The sequence below is a fragment of the Mus musculus genome, chromosome 8 (genome assembly GCF_000001635.26).
Source record: "Mus musculus strain C57BL/6J chromosome 8, GRCm38.p6 C57BL/6J".
Taxonomy (NCBI): Eukaryota; Metazoa; Chordata; class Mammalia; order Rodentia; family Muridae; genus Mus; species Mus musculus.
The window spans coordinates 80586476-80610096 of record NC_000074.6 but is presented as its reverse complement, the minus strand read 5'-3'; the positions used below and the strand labels follow the sequence as shown (position 1 = coordinate 80610096).

Below are 23621 nucleotides of genomic sequence, written 5' to 3'. Positions count from 1 at the left end.
GACATTAGCTGTTTCTTTTCTTTCCTGTTACTTTCTTGGTTGGAAAATATACATTAGCCAGGGGAGAGGAGGTAGGAGCAGCAGTGCCCAAGAAAACCCCACAACTAAATCTCTGTGATAATCCATTGCACGCTCGGAACCAGGCTTTCAAATGATGGCCTTTCCTGTCTGTGAGTGACGTGAGTGCCAGGTCTTGACTTGTCTTAATTTCTTAGGGACTAGAAGAATCTGGTCAGTCACTGTTCAAGATAATCCATGTCACCTGATTCCTTTTTTTCATGTCAGGGACATTTTAGTGACTGAAAATAGATGCATGCAAAACTCTTGGTTAAAAAAAAAAGCTTCAATTGGATAATATAAACCTGGGGGTTATATCCACAAATTAATCTTTCGATCTTTCTGCAGTGTTGCAGATGGTTAATTTACTTTAGCAGCAGCAGCCACTGCTGCTGCCATAGCCAGGACCACACCACTGTTTTTTTTTTAAATTTTTTTTAATTAGGTATTTTTCTCGTTTACATTTTCAATGCTATCCCAAAGGTCCCCCATATCCACCCCACCCCCAATCCCCTACCCACCCACTCCCCCTTTTTGGCCCTGGCGTTCCCCTGTACTGGGCATCTAAAGTTGGCAAGTCCAATGGGTCTCTCTTTGCAGTGATGGCCGACTAGGCCATCTTTTGATGCATATGCAGCTAGAGACAAGAGTTCCGGGGTACTGGTTAGTTCATATTGTTGTTCCACCTATACGGTTGCAGTTCCCTTTAGCTCCTTGGGTAATATCTCTAGCTCTTGCATTGGGGGCCGTGTGATCCATCCAATAGCTGACTGTGATCATCCACTTCTGTGTTTACTAGGCCCCGGCATAGTCTCACAAGAGAGAGCTATATCTGGGTCCTTTCAGCAAAATTTTGCTAGTGTGTGCAATGGTGTCAGCGTTTGGAAGCTGATTATGGGATGGATCCCTGCATATGGCAATCACTAGATGGTGCATCTTTTCGTCACAGCTCCAAATTTTGTCTCTGTAGCTCCTTCCATGGGTGTTTTGTTCCCATTTCTAGGAAGGGGTAAAGTGTCCACACTTTGGTCTTCCTTCTTCTTGAATTTCATGCGTTTAGCAAGTTGTATCTTATATCTTGGGTATCCTAAGTTTCTGGGCTAATATCCACTTATCAGTGAGTACATATTGTGTGAGTTCCTTTGTGATTGGGTTACTTCACTCAGGATGATGCCCTCCAGGTCCATCCATTTGCCTAGGAATTTCATAAATTCATTTTTTTAAATAGCTGAGTAGTATTCCATTGTGTAAATGTACCACATTTTCTGTATCCATTCCTCTGTTGAGGGGCATCTGGGTTCTTTCCAGCTTCTGGCTATTATAAATAAGGCTGCTATGAACATAGTGGAGCATGTGTCCTTCTTACCAGTTGGGACATCTTCTGGATATATGCCCAGGAGAGGTATTGCTGGATCCTCCGGTAGTACTATGTCCAATTTTCTGAGGAACCACCAGACTGATTTCCAGAGTGGTTGTACAAGCTTGCAATCCCACCAACAATGGAGGAGTGTTCCTCTTTCTCCACATCCTCGCCAGTATCTGCTGTCACCTGAGCTTTTGATCTTAGCCATTCTGACTGGAGTGAAGTGGAATCTCGGGGTTGTTTTGATTTGCATTTCCCTGATGATTAAGGATGTTGAACATTTTTTCAGGTGCTTCTCAGCCATTCGGTATTCCTCAGGTGAGAATTCTTTGTTCAGCTCTGAGCCCCATTTTTTAATGGGGTTATTTGATTTTCTGGAGTCCACCTTCTTGAGTTCTTTATATATATTGGATATTAGTCCCCTATCCGATTTGGGATAGGTAAAGATTATTTACCAATCTGTTGGTGGCCTTTTTCTCTTATTGACGGTGTCTTTTGCTTTGTAGAAGCTTTGCAAAACCAAGAATACCTTATGAGCTTGAAAGTGTTAATCTCTCAGAACGGCCACGGGTGGTATTTGTGGTCCATTAGAGCTGAATGCTACTCCACCTCATTAGCACAGATCTGTTCATATAGCAGGATTGTAAGAGAAGTACATTTTAAATAATGTATGTTTAAGCTTAATTAAGCCATGTTAACCCAGCACATCCAGAAAACGTTCTTTTAAACATGCATTTTTAAAAATTTAAGCACAGCTATAACTCCATTATGCAAGAACGAAGCATTATATTCCAAAAAGCTGCTAATTGCCTTACATAAAGAATGAGTGTCATAATCAAACATTTCAAATGGTTCTTGTTTGGAGACAGTGTCTCATGTATAGCTCAGGCTTGTCTTGAACTTGTGATTCTCCAGCCTCAACCTGTGACTGCTGGGCTCTAGGCATGCATCACGTTGTTTGATACAACAGAACTCTGTTTTTTAGGCTATGTATATTAACTCTTACCAACTGAGCATTTAAGATGAGTCTTTTGGTTCCTGTCTAAGCATCCCTTCCTCTCAGGCAGTCTCTCCACACTGCAGAAGTGGAGATGGGGAGGTGAGATGATAAATGAATCTTAGGTTTTGCTCTCTGTCCACCTCTGCTCAGCATTCACCTTTCTTATCATTTTTATATCTGGGCGGCCCCCACAGCTTGCCAGCTTATTTCTCCTACCTCTGACTTGCTCTCTCCTTAGGGCACTTTGGTCAGGCTTTAGACACAGAGAACAAACTCTTGCTCCGGTCATCAGTCGTCTTTATCGTTGATGTGGTCACACTTTTCTACTTCCCCTCTTCCTTTCCAGTCACAAGGCTCTGCGAGTCATGTTGCTAAATTTCATATTCATGCATGTAGCTATCAATTGAAGCCTGTCTTCCTGGGTAGTCTTAAAGCTCTATACCAGCAGGGAGAGTGTGGCAGTCACCACAGATGCCTAAGAACAGAGGAAAGGAAGCAACTGTGAGGTAGTAATGACTGATTATAAAATTTAGGCATTCATCAGAAGGAACCAGTACAGCAGGTATAACTTTTCTCCTTTCCCTGAATGCACCACTCCTTTCCCAGAATGCACCAGCTCATTAGAAACTGCTGTCAACTGTGCTTAGACTTCTCAGACTTGTTTTCTAGCCAAATCTTCGTTTCCAAAGAGTAATTTCTTCTATCCATGTTGCATCTCTGTATTTCATCACCTCACATTTATCCTTTGAACCTGAGCTGCATTCCAAATCTATCATTAAGCAGGAGAGAAACAAAACAAAATGATAAAGCATATGCTCTGATCATATCTTATAAGTCCTACATCATGTGACTCCTGCAGAAACCTTGCAAAGTGGCTACATCTTGTCTCTAATTTATATTCAATAAAGAATACCACTTCATCCAGTGGCCACAAGAGCTAAATGGATTACTCCTCATAAAAGGATTCTTCGAATACTGCCAAGCACACAGTAAGCACTCAATAAATGTAAGATATTACTGTAATTACAGATAGGAAATTGAGATTTATAGGCATTAGACAGAAAAATTCTACCTTGTAAATTAATTCCACTGTCACCAAAAGTGTGTCCCACAGGAAAAGACTCCTTATATACCCTTAACATTCTAACAGGACTTTTTGTCATGTACCATTGCATAAGTAATTGGCTGTGCTCTGACGTACATAGAATGAATGACATTCAATAAGGTAAGGGGAGATATCCTGTCCAAATATCCTGCATGTGTTTGGCACAGAGACAAGCTACTTTTAGAACGGTCACGGTCACACTCAGCTTCAAGGAGAATGACTGAGCACAGGTAAGACAGGTTCTGTCCATCCAGCGAGGAGACTACAACAGTGTCTCCTAATTCTACAGGTGATTCCAGTCAAGACTAATTCTACTGACGCGCATCAAAAGTATTTTCCTCTACCAGCTGAGGAAATGAGAGGGCTTAGACCCAGTATATCTGAGGATAAATGCTTGGACTCTGTTAGCCAACTGATTAACAAAATACTTTGGTTCTGTGTACCTGGAGGGTTTGATCTAATTAGCCTGGAACCAAGGAGCTTTAACACATTGGAGGACCTGTAATAGGGACTGTACAAGTAAAAACAAATAAACCCAGAACAAAATAAAACACTCATGTGACAGCCACTGGCCACAGAGGTCATTTGTCACCTGTCAGAACTACAGCTTCAATGGCACTTAGCTGTGTTACACAGACTGCTATGGCCAGGCTGCCCTCTGTACAAGTCTGAGCAGGGTTCTCTGTGCCTTGAGGGACGGGTCTCTTTGCACAGTGCAGGGTGTTGTTGAGGACAGGCTCTGTCCTGTAGCCCTCTTTCTCTCTATGCTAAGTTTCTCCTTTTCCTCAAGACACCAGTGGGCCAAGGCTCACTTTTTTAACCCCTTCTTTAATGTGACCCTCTCTGCAATGGTGGCTATCTCAAAATAAGGGTCACACTGTGAAGCACTTGGTGTTAGGACTTGTGAATTGGAGAGTTTAACCCATACGACCATGCACTAGTTTCTGCCAAAGACACCCGTCACAATCCACTCACTCCCTTCCATTACCTCCAGAGGTCTTAACAACTACAGAGTTCATTGTAAGTACAAACACACCATCCAAACAGCATTCTAACACTGAGGTGAGACTCAATATATGGTTCATCGTGGGACCAAATTCGTCTGCAGCTGTAAACCTGGGTTTTCTGTTTCTAAAATGTAGTGATGAAAATAAAATAGATCCATCATTTTCATTCCAATAGGGTGAAATAAAATTGAATTTTCTTTCTGTCTGTTTTTTGTCGACTTGACACAAGTTAAAGTCATCTGGAAAGGGGAATCTCAATCGAATAATTGCCTCTATCAGATTTTCTGTAGGCAAGTCTGTGGGGGATTTCTAAATTATTGATTGTAATGTGAGGGCCCTGCCCACTGTCATGCTGTCCCTGGGCAGGTACATGGTCCTTGATTGTGTAAGAAAGCAAACCAAGCAAGCCATGATGAGCAAGCCAGTAAGCAGCATGCCTGATTTCATTTCTGACTCAAGCCCCTGTCTAGTGTTTCTGCTCTATTTGAGTTCCAACCTTGGATTCTCTTGGTGAAAAATTGAAACCAAATAAACCCTCTCCCCTCCAAATTGGTTTGGTCAGTGTGTACCCCAGTGTAGAAGAACCCTAACTAGGACAACCATAGAGAAGAGGAGTGTGTCCCAAAGAAATATGCCAGAAACAGTCCGCTGGACCATGAGCTCGGAATAATCTTCTTTGGCTGGATAATCAACTCGCTATGTTCTTCAAGGTTCTCCCGAGGTGGGGAGGCAGCCCTTGGTGAGCACGTGGTGATATTCTAATGGTTTGTTTATTTCTATTGCCAAAATGATATTTCTTATCGATTCCTATTTGAATGATTAGGTGGGAAATCAACTCTAGAAGGTTCTTCATAGAGAGTAATTTTTCAGTTTGTTATTAGGTTCATTCCAGAAACAGTGGCAAGGAAAATTATCAATGAGTTGGTATGTAGTTTATTCTTATATTTATCATGATTAATTTGCATGGAGCCAAATTATTAAGCAACTTCAGACTGACTTATTGTAGACCCTTAGTCATAGCTACCCATATTTTATTTGATTAGGACTAAAAATGATATGAAATTTTCCTATATAAATGACCCTGGAATGATGGTGGGAAGATTGTCATATATAGTCACATGCGTAAAGAAACTGCTGAGAAGTACTAATTATGTTTGAAATATTTCTAGAGCAGTGTGATGGTGAATTTCATGTGTCACTTGACTGACTGCATCATGGATTCCCAGATTAGATGTTATTTCTTGATGGGATGAGACTAGCATGAGAATGAGTAGACTTGGTAGGGGAACCCCTTCCTCAATGCACCAGGGTGTTACCTCATCTGCTGACTTCCTGAAGAGAATAAAAACATAAAGAGGAAGCCATCGTTTCTCATCGGCTTGCTTGCTTGAGCTGAGGCGCCTATCCTGTGCTGCTCTGGCCATTCCTAATTCATCATTCTTCACACTGAGGCTGAAAAGTCCCAGCTTTCTTGGATCCCCTGCTTGCACACTGCAGACTTCCAGCTCGCACGATGCAGGAGCCTTATGATAAACAATCTGTAGCTGCTGGCACCACTTCTTTGGAGAACGGTGATTACTATAAATGGTGGATTAATTAATTTGTTGTAAGGACCTTTCAAATACATTTAATAAACCTAGATAAAGTTTATTAGGCAGTTTAGTTTAATAAGAAAACTGAGTTAATTATTTGTTAAAATTAATGTATCATTGCCACTTCAAAGGCATTTTTAAGAGGGTGATGAATAGTAGTGTGAAGATTGAATGTGTGGAGTTTGTACTTGGATATTGATGGGCATGCACTTGTTCTCAGTGAGGACGGTCTTTGGGGCTTGTCGAGAGTGGTTTCCTTATAGCAGCAGGCAGGGCTTGCTGGACTCTTGGCACAGGGCACACGCTTAATCTTTTCAAGCTCCCTAACCACAGGTGTGGGAACTTTGAGATCACTTTTCAAACGTGGCTTAGAAAAGAAACTCATTTTCAAGTTGAAACTAAATGGCATTGGGAATTTGGAGAGCTACACGTGTTGTAGGTCTATGTATGAACAATTGGAAGTGTCGTTAAATTCAGTTCTTTATAGGACTAGATAGGTAATGTAAGCCATGGTGGCAGAAGAAAATGAAGGAAAGGTAAGTTTCAGATTTTATTAGGTGAGCATAAAGTGAATGCTTTACACCTAAGGCATGATTTTCGTGCATGAAGGGTTGAATGTTGTTTCACAGAACACCTTTTGTCTTCTAAAAGATTTTTTGGAAGATGATGCATATGTGAGGACTATGTAGCCCACTGGGTTGTATGTCATCATGGGCTGAGCGGGGGAAGCCTTCATACACATTTTATTTCATTATTAATGAAAATCATAAATTATCTTTGGTATAAAGCTATGTATATCCCAAAGTAGGGATGGCAGAGAAGTACTTAGTCCCTGTCACTGAGGAGTTGTGATACTGCAGGGATGTTGTGGTGTGGGATAGGCTCTGTATAATGCGGCTTGATCTTAAATGTTATATGCAGGTTGTCTGTCTAGAACGACACAGTGCTGTAGTGCTCTCTTGTAGGGAATTGTGGGTAAAGATGGTAGGGTATTTTAGGGGAAGCAAAGAGGAAGGAAGGGAAATAGATGCATATTTGGAGAGTCAGAAGCAATGGAAAGGAGGAGAAAGCTCATAGGGAGAGAGAGGCTGAAGGGCCTGGAAAGGAGCATCCAGAGAAAGGCATTCAGCCAGTGATACAGGAGGGCCCTGGACCTGGGTCTTCAGGCCATCTGACGTCGGTTGCTACCTTGCCCATTACTTCCATTTAAAAATTTCCATGTTACCTAGGGCCAAATACGTAGTAGGTGCTTATGAGTGGCTTTACTTATTTGTTTTAAAGTAAATCATTCTAAATGTATCTCCTGTATATACTATACATAATTATGCTGTCACATTGCACATAATTATCTGTTTTATTTGTAGGTCTTATCAGGCTCAGTTTTGGTTTTTGTATATTTTCTGGAGGAATATGGTTTTCAACTTGAGGATTTTTACCTATTTAGAAATTTTTTCTTTCCCCCCTATTTTATTTATTTGGTGTGTGCGTGTGTGTGTGTGTGTACGTGTGTGTATGTGTAGCTGCTTGTATTACAAATGCTAATTGAGTTCCTCCCCCCACCCCACCCCCCCGCAAGAAAAAACCCTATTTGCACAGAGGGTTTGAATTTAACTACTGAGACCTTGCTCCCAGTCAGTTCTGATTGGTAAATAAAGATGCCAACAGTTAATAGTTTGGAGGACAGACAGAGGCAGGATTTAAAAATTTCCCAGGCTTGGGACCAGTAAGAGAGAGGAGGGAGGAGGGAGATGCAGGCGGGGTGGGCAGGGAAAGGGCATTGGGGGATGTGGAGGAGAGAAGAGAAGCCATGGATGAGAAGCATGCAGGACAGAGAGGCACGACCAACATGTGAAGAGCCAGATAGCATGGCCCAGAGGGCTGCCTAGCTGAGTCTAGAGCAGGCAAGGTAGAAGATAGAATTAGTACGTAGTGACTTGGGGTTATGGGCAGGAGATAAATTCTAACAGCATGGAGATTAGGCAGTGGCCCAGCTAGTGTGATGATTAAGGCATGATAAAATATAAAAGCTATGTGTGTGTGTTTTTCATTCGGGAACATAAACCATTGAGGCAGGTAGTGACCCCTGTGCCGGGATTTATTAATATTTAATTCAACATGTATGTGTGTGTGTGGTGTGTATGTGTGTATATATGTGTGTGTATGTGTGTATGTGTGCATGTATATGTGTCTGTATGTGTGTATATATGTGTCTGTATGTGTGTATATATGTGTGTGTAGGTGTGCATGTATATGTATGTGTATATATGTATATGTATGTGTGTGTATGTATGTGTACATGTATGTGTGTGTGTATATGTATAAGAACAAGCACTAAAGTGCTATAGTGCTCTTGTGGTGGTCAGAAGACAACTTGCTGGAGTCAGTTTTCTCCTTCCATCATTGCAGGAGGTGGCACAGGATAAAGAGGAACTGAAGATTGAACTGAGGTCTTTATGCCCTTATGCATATGCCCTTACCCACTGGTCTTCATTATGTAGAACAGTCTAGATGGGTTTTATGTCAGCTGCAAATTGTGAATTTTAGTAACCCAAAATAGCTGCAGTGAGAGTGGTGCGAGCCTCCAGCTGTTGTCATTGCTGGATACTGCCACCAAAGCACTGAGTCCGAGTGACCTAGCCTGTTTATTATTCAGTTAAACTGTCTGTTGAAACAAGTTATGAATCGTCACTTTAGTTCTCTCAGTGCACACACTATTTTCAATTACATTTTCTTGATTAACTGTTATCAAGATGTTTATAGAGCTCTGTCCTATTACTTTTGCACGTGCACTTTAAAGTATCAGTTGTAAATTAAGATCTGTTGGTAATTGCATAGTAATTTGAATTTGTGAGCTAAGTTTGTAAATTGAGAAAGAGTTGGATCTCATTCTCAGGTTTGGAGAGCTTCCTATCACATAAAAAGTCCCAGGGGACCCATAATGCACACTGGTGAGCAGCTGCCGAAATGAGTTTGATGAAATAATCTGGTTTGGGAATACAAACATTTTTGTTGTCTTAGAAGCTTGGCCACCATCCCCTCTGAACTGTGACATAACCAAAGACATGTCAGGACTATTTCACGCCTGCCATGGTTAGGTCCCCTTGGGATGAGAACTTTGTACCATTGCCAGGGTTTCTATCCATGCCTGTGGGCTTTAAGCACGGCCAAGCTATCTTCCCAGCTAGGGGTGCTCTGCAGCCCCACACTACAGCTTCAAGCAAAGCCCAGTCTACCCCCCCCCCCACGTACCCATACTCAGCACTGTCAAGAACAGCAGGTACAGGGACTGCGTTCCATTCTTTGATATTGAGGATGCCAATGTCACAGCCTGTGCGTCCAGCTCAAGTCACTTTTGTACAATTATTGAGAAAGTACCTCTCCTGCTATTTTTGTCTCACTGAAATTTTCTTGAAATGCCAAGGGAAACTGTAAAACCATAGTTCTCATTTACAACTGTATTTCTGCCTGAGTCGGAATTCCTATGTCTGTGACATCAACATAGAATGAAGAGGGAAACTGGATTCTGAGCAGGTGTAACATGCTACAACTTAAATGCTAACTGACTTGGCCTCCTGTAGCTGTCCTGGGTGAGGTTTGCTGTCTCTGCTGATGGCCATGGAAGAGATCTGGCCACGTGAGGGCCTGGATTCTGTGTTAGCCATGATCCTGTGGAAAAGAGTCATACTTGTGCCCAAACTTGAGACTGCAAGCCTCTTGCCTCAGTGTTGAGTGCCGGCATCACCAGCATGTGCCACCTGGCCCCACTGAACACATTTTAAGAGGCCTGGATTTGCCAGAATACTTAGTGAAATAATAATATTTTAATGAAATCTAAAATAAAACAAGTCTCCCCATTGGATTTTAAATGTGTGTTACTACTAGAGATGGAGAATACTGAATATTCATACTATAACAGTGAATCTACATTCTAAGAGATACAATTTGCAAAATTCAACAAAGTTCCTTATTTTACATTTAATCTGCAGAAGAGACTGTGAGGTGATTGCCAAACCCATCCCCCATCCCTGGGCACTTCCACTGACCATTTTGCCCAGCTTTCCTGGGTAGTCAGATGTGACTATGTGACTTGACTCATTGAATGAAATGATTCATGATTTCCGCAGGTGAAAGTCACAGAGACCTCTCACATGTGGTGTCCCACTCTCTCACAGAGATCCTTCACATGTGATGTCCCACACTCTCACAGAGGCCCCTCACATGTGGTGTCCCACACTCTCACAGAGACCCCTCACAGGTGGTGTCCCACCCTCTCACATAGACTTCTCACATATGGTGTCCAATGTTCTTAAAGAGACCTCTCACATGTGGTGTCCAATGTTTCACAGAGACCCCTCACATGTGATGCACCACACTCTCACAGAGACCCCTCACATATGGTGTCCAATTCTTTTTTCCACTTTTATGTGGTTGGAATGGGTAGGATCCCACAAAGCCCTTCGAAACCCGGCATGGAAGAATAGAGCCTGTGTCTGAAAGGGATCCATGTCCCTGGCATTGCATAAAGCAAAGCTCAATAGTGAGAAATGTTCAGACTAGACAGCTTCTGCTCTACTCATCTTGACAGAAGTAACAAAAGCTGAATCTTACCCCAGTCAGGTCGGGTTGTGGACAAGACATCTTGCTTTCTTGTTTTGACATGCCCAGAAGTCAGTCTTTTCCTGAGTGAGTTAGTCTGGTTACCCTTCCTGTCTACTCCCCAACCTTGTGAAGAGGAGGACAGAGTCCAGGGCAAACTGATGTTAGTAAAGGACAATCCAGAAGGTCACACAGCCTCTCGTACTTAAGCTCAGCTGGTGACAAAGTCTTGGGCTAAGGACAAGAGATGGAAATCAACCAAGAGATGAGATGGTGTTGGAACTTTCCAAGCAAAATAAACAGCAGGCCAGAATCACAGCAGGAGTCAGGTACAGAGTGGGCAGAGATGTGAGGGAGGTATGTGGGAAATATCAGATCAAGGGACAACTTTTATAAGACCAAGGATTTCAATTGGCTAGTTCTCCTTTGCACGAAGCTTGCCAATCTCCTGGGCAGGCTGATGGAACACTACATTTTCAGTCATTTCCTACTAGGGCCACTGAAATGCTTCTCCACGTTCTTCTCTCTCAATTTAAGGAGTGTGATCACACACCATCAGCTAGGTTCCTCAGAGCAAGCCTTACGCTCCATAGGAAGGTAACCAGAGCACTAAATATTGTGGCTGTACTCTTATATGCTCCCACTGCATTTATGAATTACCTCTTAGAAAAAGCCTAGCACAGGCTTTTGAAACCTCAGTCACCCTGACTGACATACGTCCTTCAACAAGGCCACATCTCCTAATCCTAGCTAAACAGTCCACCAACATGGGACCAGACGTTCAAATGCATTAACCTATAAGGGCCAGTCTCATTCAAACCACCACAAACCTTCTGATTATTTATGTTTGTATTGAGATAAATGCTATGTCCAGCCTTGATCAGAGAAGACCCTCTACACTGAAAGGTGCTAAATGTAGAGTCACATGACTGCTCAAGGCTCTGAAAATGGTGACAGTTGAGTGTGTAGCCATAAACAAAGCATTTATACTACCTCCTTTAAGACTTGGAACATTGCAAAAGAGGGATTGAACAGAATGAAAGGGCCAACAAGAAGGTAGGAAGAGGGGCTATGAGATGCCACAGTCTGAGCATGATCAGCCATTCCAATCACGAGCAGAATGCAACCATGCTTGCCTATTGAGCCTGCACAAGAATGGGCCTGTTAAGGTAATCATGTATGGGAGATGGCTTCAGAGGCCTGCACACAACTGTTAAACGAGTGGCCACTGAGTCTAGGAATTGGAGAGTCACTGCCATCAGTCCTGAAGCCACTGGTGACCTGACAAGGCTCCACACCATGGACACACAGAAGGCTCTGGTTAAACCCACTGAATCTTCAAACAGAACTTGACAAAACCCCATGAATATGAAAAAAGGGGTTTGTTGAGCAGAGAAGGGGATTGATAGAGATAGGACAGAGACCAGGGAGGGTGCAGCAACAATAACCAGAATGCTGGCTATAAGTATACATGGAGAACTATATCATTGAGTTGGCAAAAATAGTCTATGTTCTTAGCGTGGTACATATTTCCCTTTACTTTTCTATTTTTTTTACTAGATATTTTCTTTATTTACATTTCAAATGCTATCTCGAAAGTTCCCTGTACCTTCCCCCAGCCCAGCTCCCCTACCCACCCACTCCCACTTCTTGGCCATGGTGTTCCCCTGTACTGGGGCATATAAAGTTTGCAAGACCAAGGGGCCTCTCTTTCCACTGATGGCCGAATAGGCCATCTTCTGATACGTATGCAGCTAGAGACATGAGCTCTGGGAGTACTGGTTAGTTCATATTGTTGTTCTACCTATAGGGTTGCAGACCCCTTCAGCTCCTTGGGTACTTTCTCTAGCTCCTCCATTGGGGGCTGTGTATTCCATCCAATAGATGACTGTGAGCATCCACTTCTGTATTTGCCAGGCACTGGCATAGCCTCACATGAGACAGCTATATCAGGGACCTTTCAGCGAAATCTTGCTGGCAAATGCAATAGTGTCTGGGTTTGGTGGTTGATTATGGGATGGATCCCCAGGTGGGGTATTCTCTGGATGGTCCATCCTTTCGTCTTAGCTCCAAACTTTGTAACTCCTTCCATAAGTATTTTGTTCCCTATTCTAAGGAGGAATGAAGTATCCACACGTTGGTCTTCCTTCTTCTTGATTTTCTTATGTTTTGCAAATTACATCTTGAGTATTCTAAGTTTCTGGGCTAATATCCACTTATCAGTGAGTGCATATCAATACTTTTCTATTAAAGTTGGTCAGAACAGCAGTCCTAGGAAGAGTCTATTTGTTTATTAGTTTAATAGCCTTAAAAATGATTTACTTTGGGGAAATATTTTATATCCAGTAATGTAATGTATGGGAGATGGGAAGTGTAATTTGAAAGAAAACTTGGCTACCTTCTAAGATGAATTCGCCTATTTTTTTCAGTAATTCTAATACATACATACAATCATATTTGGGTTGTTTGGAATGTCCTTCAAAGCTCTGTGAGGGTGATTTCACTGAGTCATTCTCAATTTGGGACAGTTTTTCCCTGTAGGAGACATTTCTGGCTGTTTCACTGAAAGGGGTGGGGCCCATGGTCTGCTGGGACTTTGTGGCAGATCAATATTCTGCAATGCACAGCATGACTTCCTGTGGTGAAGAAGACTCTAGGTTCAAATGTCAGCAGTGCTGTGGTGGAGAAATTCTGTGTTAGAAAACAGAGTAGATGAAAAAAAGAATTTTCTATCCACATTTCTGAACATCCTTTGTTCCCTTTCAATTCTGCTGTGATGCCATTACTGAAATTCCCAGGAACAACTCACAAAGCACAAGAACAAAGGGAGGGACGAGGAAAGTTCTTCTCCCCTTCATGCTGAATGGTATTTCAGACAGAAATTTTGCTTGGCCTCTTTTCCTGAAGTATCTCTGTTAACTATGAGGGAACAGAGCTGGCAGGACAGCCAAGGTACCTACTGCCTGCTGGAACTGTAGCTGTTGATCTGTAAGATGTTGTTGCAGTGACACCTGCTCAAGGAATGCTGTAATCTAAAAGCCAGGGACTGGGGAGATGGCGCAGAGGTTAAGAGCATGTACTACCACCCAGGAGCACCCTAGTGCAATCCCTGGGACCCCTGTCAGTTAGCTTCCCACCACCTGATACTCCAGCTTTCAGGAGGCTCCAACACCTTTGATCCTTATGGGCATCCATACTCATGTGCACACAGACATATATACCCATGTGCATAATTGAAAATAATGAACATAATTTTAAAATAAAAATAGGTCTCCTATGGTATTTACTCAGAAGAAGTCAAGATCAACCTTTGGTGGAAAGAATTCCCTCACCCTAAGAATCTAGGAAGCATCTATCTTCTATGTGAAGCCTGAGAGCCAGTGTATGATTTTGCCCCCCTGAAGTCAGTGGTGTTTGTGGGTCACAGGTATACAGTATCTGAGAATAGATGTTAGGGGGAGTGCTTTTAGGTTTTCAGTTGTTATTTATGCTCAGGGGTGGAATAAACATCACAATGACCCTCTCTCTGATGATGGTGCTGGTCAACTCTACCATGTGAGAATGCAAGCTCTGATGTTTGAGAAGGACAGGTTCCCGACTGTTCCTGACTTGCTCTCACCTGTTATTCACGTCTTGTCTTCCCAGAAAGCCATTTACTATCCCAAAACTTTGTCTACCTCCAAAAGTAGTTTCTTTGGGTTTGGAGAGATGTCTCTCAATGGTTAAGAGCACTTCCTACTCTTTCTGAGGACCTGAATTCAGTTCCTAGCCTCACCGTCAGAGATGGCTCACAGCCACTTCATCTCCAGGGGGATCTGATGGCCTTTTCTGGCCTCCATGGACCCTGCGCTCATGCTCACAAACCTGTACATAAACATACACGTATAGACGAGACTAAAAACAAAACAAACAAACAAAACCAATTTCAGGCCTGCCTTATTGCTCTTCTTCTTTGCCCTTAATTTTTATGACAGAACACCATCTAGCTGACAGCATATGTTTATATTGTTTATTTTTATTTTTGGTTATTTTAAAATTTTTACTTTTATTTTTATGTTATGCCAATAAGTGTTTTGCATGCATGTATGTCTGTGCACCCCTGTGTGGCTGGTGCCTGTGGAGGCCAGAAGAGGGTGTTGAGTTGTTCAGAACTAGAGTTGCAGATAGTTATGAGCTTGCATGTGGGTGTTAACAATCAAACCTGGGACCTCTGGAAGAGCATCCACTGCTCTTACCCACTGAGTTATCTTTCAAGCCCCAGGTAATGGAGTTTTATTACAACAATAGAATCTCTACTTAAGTCACCCTGGAGAGATGAATTCGTTTCGACTTTATAACAACTTGAAGGCATTGATTTTTTACCTGTATTCTACTTTTTTTCAGATAAATGTGTCTAAAATAAGAAAAAAGTCTAGGTTTCCCTCAGGTTGAATGAGCATTGAATAGCAGAGTCTGGTTTAGCATGAGCCACCCACCATGGTATCTGCCTTTGCCTGTGTTCCCACTGCTGTTGTTCCTGGGACAGAACTGACTCAGATCAGGTGACAATAAAGATTGGCTGTTTGGATAAAATGGTACCATGCACTCCAGACATTTCTAACCATGCCCAATTCCCCCAAAACGACTCTGAGACAATTATTTATGAGTAAATGCCTAGGTCACAGGCTTAGGGTTGTTCCTCAACTAGCTCATCACTTATATAACCTGTTTATGCTATTCTATCTATGTGTGCTACATGGCTGGTTACTTCTCCTGAGTTTCATACTCTGCCTCCTTGGAGTCACCCTGGAGAATTTTCTCATGCTTGACTAACTCCCAGAATTCCTTTCTCCCTACAAGAGCTCCCTCCTTCAGTTTTCTACCTTTTGTTGATAGGCCGTCAGATTTTTATTGACAGGTGATTCTTCCACACAGTGCACAGGGATTCTCTTTATGGCCTCACGAGCACATGGAAACAAAGGGTGGATATTTTTCTGAGCTATTTGGACCAAGCATTTCACTTCTGAACAATCAATTGTATAGATGACAACCTTTTGGAGAAAGTGAATATAACCTCAGTATGTAAGCCAAGCAACTAATTTTCTGTATAAAAGGAAACATAATTTAATATTTGTGGTTCTGCTCCCCAGAAAAACATCTCAAATCTCCAAGAAATAAGTTCAGGAAGGCTGAATCAAGGAGTGTCAGCTCACACTGTATAACACCAACATTCATTAGTTCAACCAGTATTTATTATAGATCACAGAGTTCAATAGTAATTTTTAGGATATCCAATAATCAAATCCAGTTCTCTATTGGAAACAAAATATGAAAATTAAGTTTTAAGAGAATAAATATAGCATATGCAAATTTTTATGGGGAGGCTTTGTAACCTCTGTAATTAATACATCCTCATAAAGGGGGCAGATCCAACCTGGAGGGATGAGTGCTGTGATTGAGTTGAGCACTGTGCTGAGCCCACATGACGATCTGTAGTTCTGATTGGGTGCAAGAGGAAAAGTCTCTGAATATCTCTGCACATGGTTTAGGGAGGAGAAGATGCTTACTTCAGAAGAAAGAGCAGCCTGTGTAAAGAGACACACCTTTCCTAAGCCAAGCAGGACTATTGGATATTAAAAATACTTTTGGTCATTTGAGACAAAGTTTCACCATGTATCTCAGGACCACTTTGCACTCAAGATCTTCTTGCCTCTGCTGGGTTTGTAGACTTGTGTCACCATGCTCAGCTAAGAATTAAAACTTTAACATTGTTTTCTGTAACTCAAATTGAGCGTGTGTGTGTGTGTGTGTGTGTGTGTGTGTGTGTGTGTGTGTGTGTCTGTCCCCATGCACAGCATGCACAAACTGATATTCTGTCCCTCAGATTCTATCAGATAACTAACTCTACATATATCTGAGATCGATTAATAAAGCCTCAGTTCTACTGGATCCCAAAGACAGCTGTTATCAAAATGACAAGGACAACACATTATTTATCTCTATTTTTCTGGGATGCTGTTCCCCACAAAATATACAAGTTAGTGGCAGTCTACCCTACCAAGTACTGTTGAGGTGTCGGAGATAAATGGAGGTGCCTCTTGCAAGCATCAATATGGTAAGTTTGTGGATGACTACGGATCCGAATTGCCATACAGTAACAACACAGTAAAATATTAACAATGAAATGCAAGTAGAAAATTCAAGCAGATTCACAGAAAGTCTCTGAACCATGAAGAGGAAACATCCATGTTGGGTAGGGCTTCGGGTTTAATGAGAAGCTTCAAGGACCTCTACAGGCACAGTGACATGTAAGTGATGGTCCTTACACTCAGAGAGTGATGTACTAGAGCCATATCAGGAAATCAGGGCTCCTCTCAAATGGAACACTCAAGGAGGGTTTTCTACTTTGGAAGTCATGTTGACATGATGGGCAGTGTAAGAGACACCCTCCTCAGCAATACTCAGCAATAGAATCAACAGTGCCCTGGACTCTGCGCAGAACTAGCCCCTGCTCCACAAAGGGCATACGATGTCAGCTGATATAACTCATCTCCGGTCAGAAGTGAGAGTGCACAAAGGCAAGGATGGGTTACGCTTTTTAAAATAACCTTCAGTGAGTGTTACTGACTCGTTGCCAAGGCTTTGGTGTACTTCAGAGCAATGAGGCAGTGTTTTCTACTTTCTGATAGGCTGTGCTGCCTTTTAAAAGCCATGGATTCATTAAAAATGTGGAGAAATTAAATCATTTATACACCCACTGCTAAGGATCAACAATGGTAACATTTGTTTTAGATTAACGACAGTAACCAGAGTAGAAGGCCCCTTGGTTTAATATCCAGCCTTTCTTCCTGTCAGGAGGGAACATGACCTGCAAGCTGGTTTATATCGCTGCGTGAATTTTGTGCTCTCAGCATTCAGGTGACTCAATTTAGCTTCTTCCCAGTAAGTATTTTTCTTTTTCTTGTTTGTTTTCAGACAGTGTTTTACCGTGTGGCTCTGGCTGGCCTGGAAATCACCTTGTGGACCAGGCTGGAATTGAACTCACAGAGATCTGCCTGCCTTTGCCTCACCTGTGTTGGGGTTTAAGGCAGCGGGCACTATGCCTGGCCATTTTTTTCTCATTTTAAAAAGTAATTTCATATAGTATTATAAATAGATCCTATATGAATTTGATACAAGTTGTAATCTAACATATATTCTATGAAATGTGTGCTTTCTCCAACCTTAGTCAGGCATTCTATTTTCCAAGAGGCAAATATCATTTGTTAGGTAATTTCTGGGGGAAAACTTATGTACTTTAATGTAGTCTGAATTCCGTTTTTCTCAGTATGAACAAAGTGGACTATCCTCACTGGTCGTTTGCTATTCTGTTCTGTTAACTGCCTTTTTAATGTATTTTGACCTGTTGGATTGTTGGCATTTCCCCTTCAGGCTTTAGGAACTCTTAAAACAACTCTATATAGCTTTGTTTTCTCAGCTGTTTTTCTCTGTTTATTATTTTTCCACTGTTTTGTCTTTATTGGCTTTCTTTTAAAGATTAGTTTATGTGTATATATGTATACTCTGTGTGAGTGTATGACAGAGGCCAGAAGGGGACTATGGGTGCCTCCTTCCCTCTCTCCACCGATTTCCTTGAGGAAGGGTCTTTCCAGGAGCCTAGGGCTCACCCTTTCTCAGCGAGTCGGAAGCCAGCAAGCCACAGTGCCTTCTGCTTTGTTCCTCTCAGAGCTGGGTTTACAGACATTTGTGGGGTCATTGGGCTTAATGTGTAGGCACTGGGATTCGAACTGTGCTCCTCAGGACTGCTGATCACTCTTAACCGCTGATGGTAGACGACTACTTCTCTCATGCCTCCCTGTATGCTTGGATATCTGTTCAGGCCTGTGTTTCTTTCTGTTTGTCCTGTGTCTGCATCACCATTTCATGCCATACTGCTGTTCTTTCTGCCACATCTTTATAGAATATGTTAATATCTGTGGGGCAGTGGGCTGCTCACAGACAGCCTGGTCTCCAGTCGAGCATAGGTCTGGGAACTCCAGGGACCTGATGGGTGGTGAGTGCCACCTACATGGGACAGAAGGTGTTCGATCATGTTTCCTGTCAAAGTTACCGCCCCCACAGCCCCCACAGGGGAGGTGTGTGGCTATCAGTAATGTAGGAACAGCACTAAGCCTTCCCACATGCAAATAAGGTTTCCCCCAAACTCTCAATCCAAGTCAATGAGAGGTACCTGCTGTTGAACCCTGGATCAACCCCAACACTATCTATAAATCCTATCCAGGGAATTAAAGGTGTGCGAGAACTACTCTGTCGTCTGAGTCCTTTGTTCCAAGAGCTGTAAAACTTGAGAAGAAATCTCTCCTGAAGCACCACCTGAGGTTCTGCTACACTCTTCACTGGTGAAGAGTGTAGCAGAATGATAGTCAGCTTCTCATTGGCCCAGCCCGACCCAACTAAACACAGAGTGGCTCAGAGTTACAGAGCAACATGGAAGGCACGGCAGAGACTTCATCTCCCTGCCTGCACTCGCTTTCCTTGGCCAGAACGCTAGCACCTGGCCTGGCCAGAGATCTTCGTGGAAAACCTCTGGTACCCAGACCCACAAATATCTACAAGTATGACGACACATTCTAATTTGTTTCTTCTTGTTTATGGTTTACATGGATATCATAATTACTTTGCTCGCGTTCCCAATGAATCTTCTTGCTATTTCCTGTTGATTACGTTCAGTTCCTAAACAGAGTTTAAGGTTACTGTGTAGCCCAGGCTAGACTTGAATTTTCAGTCTTTCTACTTCAGCCTCATGAGTGCTAGGGTTGTAGGCGTATGCTGTGTGATAACTATTACTGAATACACAGTATCTTAATATATTGCATCCTTTAACATTAGTTTTGCATGTTAATTTTTCCTTCAGCAGTATGTTGATTTAATAGTTGAGAATTTTCTTAGGTAAATCATTTAAACTTTTCAGTTGTATAATTGTAATTTCTACAAAGTGATAATTTCTCTCCATCTTTTTTGCTGATCACATTTTACTCATTGCATTAGTTCATCAATAATAGTGATGAGCTCCTTGTCTTGTTCTTAATTTTAATTGGATGGTGTGATGCCTAATACTGGCTGTCAACTTGATAGACAAAGTTGAGGTCTAAAGAGAGGTCTAAAAATTCTTTCGGCAGATTGGCTGGTTTCCATGTCTGTGGGGGCACTTTCTTGCTTCATAACTGATGTAGGAGGGTCCAGACCACTGGGATAGTACTGTCCCTAGGCAAGTGGGTCTGAGCTGTATAAGAAATGTAGAATGTGAGTTTGGGAACAAGTCTTTAAGTGATGATCCACCATGGTTTTGCTTCAAGCTCTTACATCGAGTTTATATGGTGTTTTTGCCTGTAAAGTGTAAGAAATAAATCCTGACCTCCACAAGCTGTGTTTGATCACACTGTTTGCTACTGAGACAGAGAAGTGGCTGAGAAGAGATTCTTTCAGCCATTTTCCTATTGTCAGTAGGCTGACCAATGTTGCAATGCTCATTTCAGCCATTTAAAAACCTATATATTTTGGGTTTTTAGATTTATTTATTACATGTATGTGAGTATACTGTCACTGTCTTCAGACACATCAGAAAAGGGCATCAGATCCCCATTACAGATGGTTGTGAGCCACCATGTGGTTGCAGGACCCCTGGAAGAGCAGTCAACACTCTTAACCGCTGAGCCATCTCTCCAGCCTGATATATTTGCTTTTAAAAAAGGCACTATTATTGAATTTATAAAGTCATTCCCTAGTGTCTGTGGAGCTAATGATGTGATTTTTTTTTCCAAGAAGCTACACTACTATGATAAATTATTCAATTTTCTGGAAAGAATTTTCGGTAAATTCTGGATGAGTTATACTTGGTAATATTTTAAGATTTTTGTCTCAAAAGGTAAGTATGGTATTTATTTTTATTATGTCATCTATTTCTGAGACACCATGCCCTTCAGAAACAGGGCCTAGAGACCTCTAAGCCAGAATTGGCCTGAGATTCTAATCCCTGAGAACTAGTTTTCATGGTACCTGAAGGCACAATGCAAGCTTCCAAAGGAGGGAGGCAACCAACACACTTACCCAGCTATGACCTCCATGGTTTAAATCATGTCAATGATCAGCATGACATGATGACTCTAAGGGTGCAGTTGTGCTTGGCACTGGACATACCTTGGCTGTAACTAACAGATATCTAATTGGACTTAAAAGCCACTCAACAGGAGGGAAACTATGCCTTGTACCTGAAACCTTGATAACCACCCAGTGTTAGTGAAGTCACGGATCTTGGAGAAGACCTTACAACCATCACTTTACTACTGTGCGCTAATTATTCCTAACTACATGCTAAACATTTGTCCTTCTATCCACATGTAAGTGTGGTACTCACCCCTCATTGTGGAACTTTTCTTTGCAACAGACACCACTACAGAAAACCACAACCAATCAAAATGCCACATTGCAGAGCTCAGTCTCAATATACACGCATATATACACACACAGAGAGGCACGGACACATGCGTGCGCACACACAAAACATACCCATTGTGGAAGAGGGGGAAGTGAAATTTTAAGAGCCAGACAATCAGGGAGCTTGCTGTAAGATTGTATCTCTTAGTAATTTCAGAAACTACACCCATAAAGTCGTTAACACGACTGCCCAAATGTGAACTGAAGAAGGATGTCACCAATGGACATGCCAAACTGGACAGGAGAAGCCCAAGGTGGTTCAACCCCACACAAAGAGCTGCAAGCAACTAAGGAAAGCTGGGAATGGGAGCGGTGGTCTTCTTCAGAGTAAAGCATATCAACTGGTTGTCCAGTGCCAAATGGTCATCTCTGAAAACATACATCCAAGTAACAGTCACAGACAGAACAGCATATGCATACATATATACATATATATATATATATATATATATATATATATATATATATATTCAGATTATAATAAATAGATTGTGTGCGTGTGTGTGTGTGTGTGCGCAGTAACAACTAGTGATCAAAGGGTCCATGAACTTGGAGAAGGATGGGGAGTGATATTAATCTCAATAAATTCAAAAAGAAAAAAAGTATTTCAACAGGTGGGTATAGTGTTTATTTTTATGATATGAGTTCTGTTATCCTGGTATTATATAAGAATTATCTAAAAGTTCTTTTCATGATTTATAACCATTGATGAATCTTTTTTTTTTTTTTTTGGTTTTTCGAGACAGGGTTTCTCTGTGTAGCCCTGGCTGTCCTGGCACTCACTTTGTAGACCAGGCTGGCCTCGAACTCAGAAATCCGCCTGCCTCTGCCTCCCAAGTGCTGGGATTAAAGGCGTGTGCCACCATGCACGGCCCATTGATGAATCTTGATATTTTTAAATGTCTGGTAGAATTCCATTGTGAAATTATGATCTTTGTCTGAGGAGAGGTGCTTGCTCCTTAGGCGGTTCTCTCTAGAAAAAAGTGTTACATGCATTTAAAATACATTTGAAATATTTTTAATATTTAAAATATTTAAAAATACAATTAAAACTATTTTTAAAATCTTCCACATTATTCTGGCACATGTGTGTGGAGGTCAGAGGACAACGTTCAGAAGTTTGTTTTCATCTTCCCCCAAATGGGGTCCGGGGATGAACAACAGGCCGTCAGTATTGGCAGCAAGTGTCTTTACTCCTGGGCCATTTCACCAACCTTGGTTTAGTCTATTTTATTTTTAAAAATCAGCTTAGAATTTTTTTTTAAATCCTTCTGGCTTAGTCTTGGTAACTTACACGTTTCCAGAAAGTCAGCTAAAACATGTTGGTTTTCAAATGCACTTTCTAAGAATTAATGACACTCTTCAAAGGTTTTACAAAGTTCCTTATACATGTGTGTTTTTTTTTCTTATGTCTTTGTCCTTTTGGTTTTATGTTTTACACGTCTGCTTTTAACCTGAGGTTTACTTCCTCAGGCTACCCAACAGTTCATTTTATGAGCAACATCAGAAGAAATCCATTCTGGAAAGTATTTATTAAGCCTATTCATTTTTGTTGTTGCCTCGTTTGCACATTTTCTAATTCCCGTCTTCTTCTTAAGTTCATCTTCTTTTTCTAAGCTTTTGAGTTTAAAGTCTAGTTTATTTATTTTTACTACTTCTCTATTAATATGACTGTTTAAGTTTAAGGGCTTCCATTTTCAGTAAGGCTTTACTTGCCAAAAATATAGTAGCTACCACTTGTTATGTGCTTAAATGTCTTAGGAACTGTTCTAGCCTTTTCCACACCAGCAAGAAGTAAGTAGATTTATTTTCACTACCAGTTGTCAACAAAGACATTGAGGCTCTTAGGGAATAGCACAAACATGAGGAAAAGGAACAGGGTAACAGAATTCACATCATAAAAATAAAAGGAATTTTCTCAAGTAGGTTAGCAAGGCTCTCTGGGAACACAGGAAGTGGGAGTGTGCTGAGAGGCAGTCAGCACTTCCTGTCCAAGGCTAAAGCTGCCATTAGTCTCTTGGTGTAGGGAGCCAGGTTTAAGACAGAGATTTGCTATGTAGCCTTGGCTTGCCTTGTAACCTACTATGTAGCTCAGGATGGCTTTGACTTTGATTATCCTCCTGTCTCTGCCTCCCGCAGAGTGCTGAGATCACAGGGGTGTGTCTCAATGCCCAGATTCAAATTTGGTTTACGTACACATATCCACACACACTATCATTTCTCTGCTGGTTTGTAAAGAGAGTTTGCCTTTGGTGAATTACAAGAGTTATTAATATCCAGGAGTAACTCTACAAGGAAAGTTTGGAGACAGAAGGGTATCAACCAAAGATATATGTTCTGCATGCCTCACCTTTGACACACTACAGAAACAGTGCATGGAGGAAAGTCATGCAGCTTTGGGGGTCAGCAGATGCCATACAGAGCTCCA

At 41.7% G+C, this 23621-nt stretch overlaps 1 long non-coding RNA gene across 1 annotated transcript in view; it reads left to right on the top strand.

Annotated features, from left to right (window-relative positions):
- The first annotated feature begins 17559 nt into the window (after nt 1-17559).
- The window catches only part of Gm46044, a 67477-nt gene continuing 61415 nt past the window's right edge, over nt 17560-23621 (top strand). Inside the window, exon 1 of the long non-coding RNA XR_001778595.2 lies at nt 17560-17641. This is a non-coding gene — a long non-coding RNA (predicted gene, 46044). The remainder of the gene's footprint in view (nt 17642-23621) is intronic.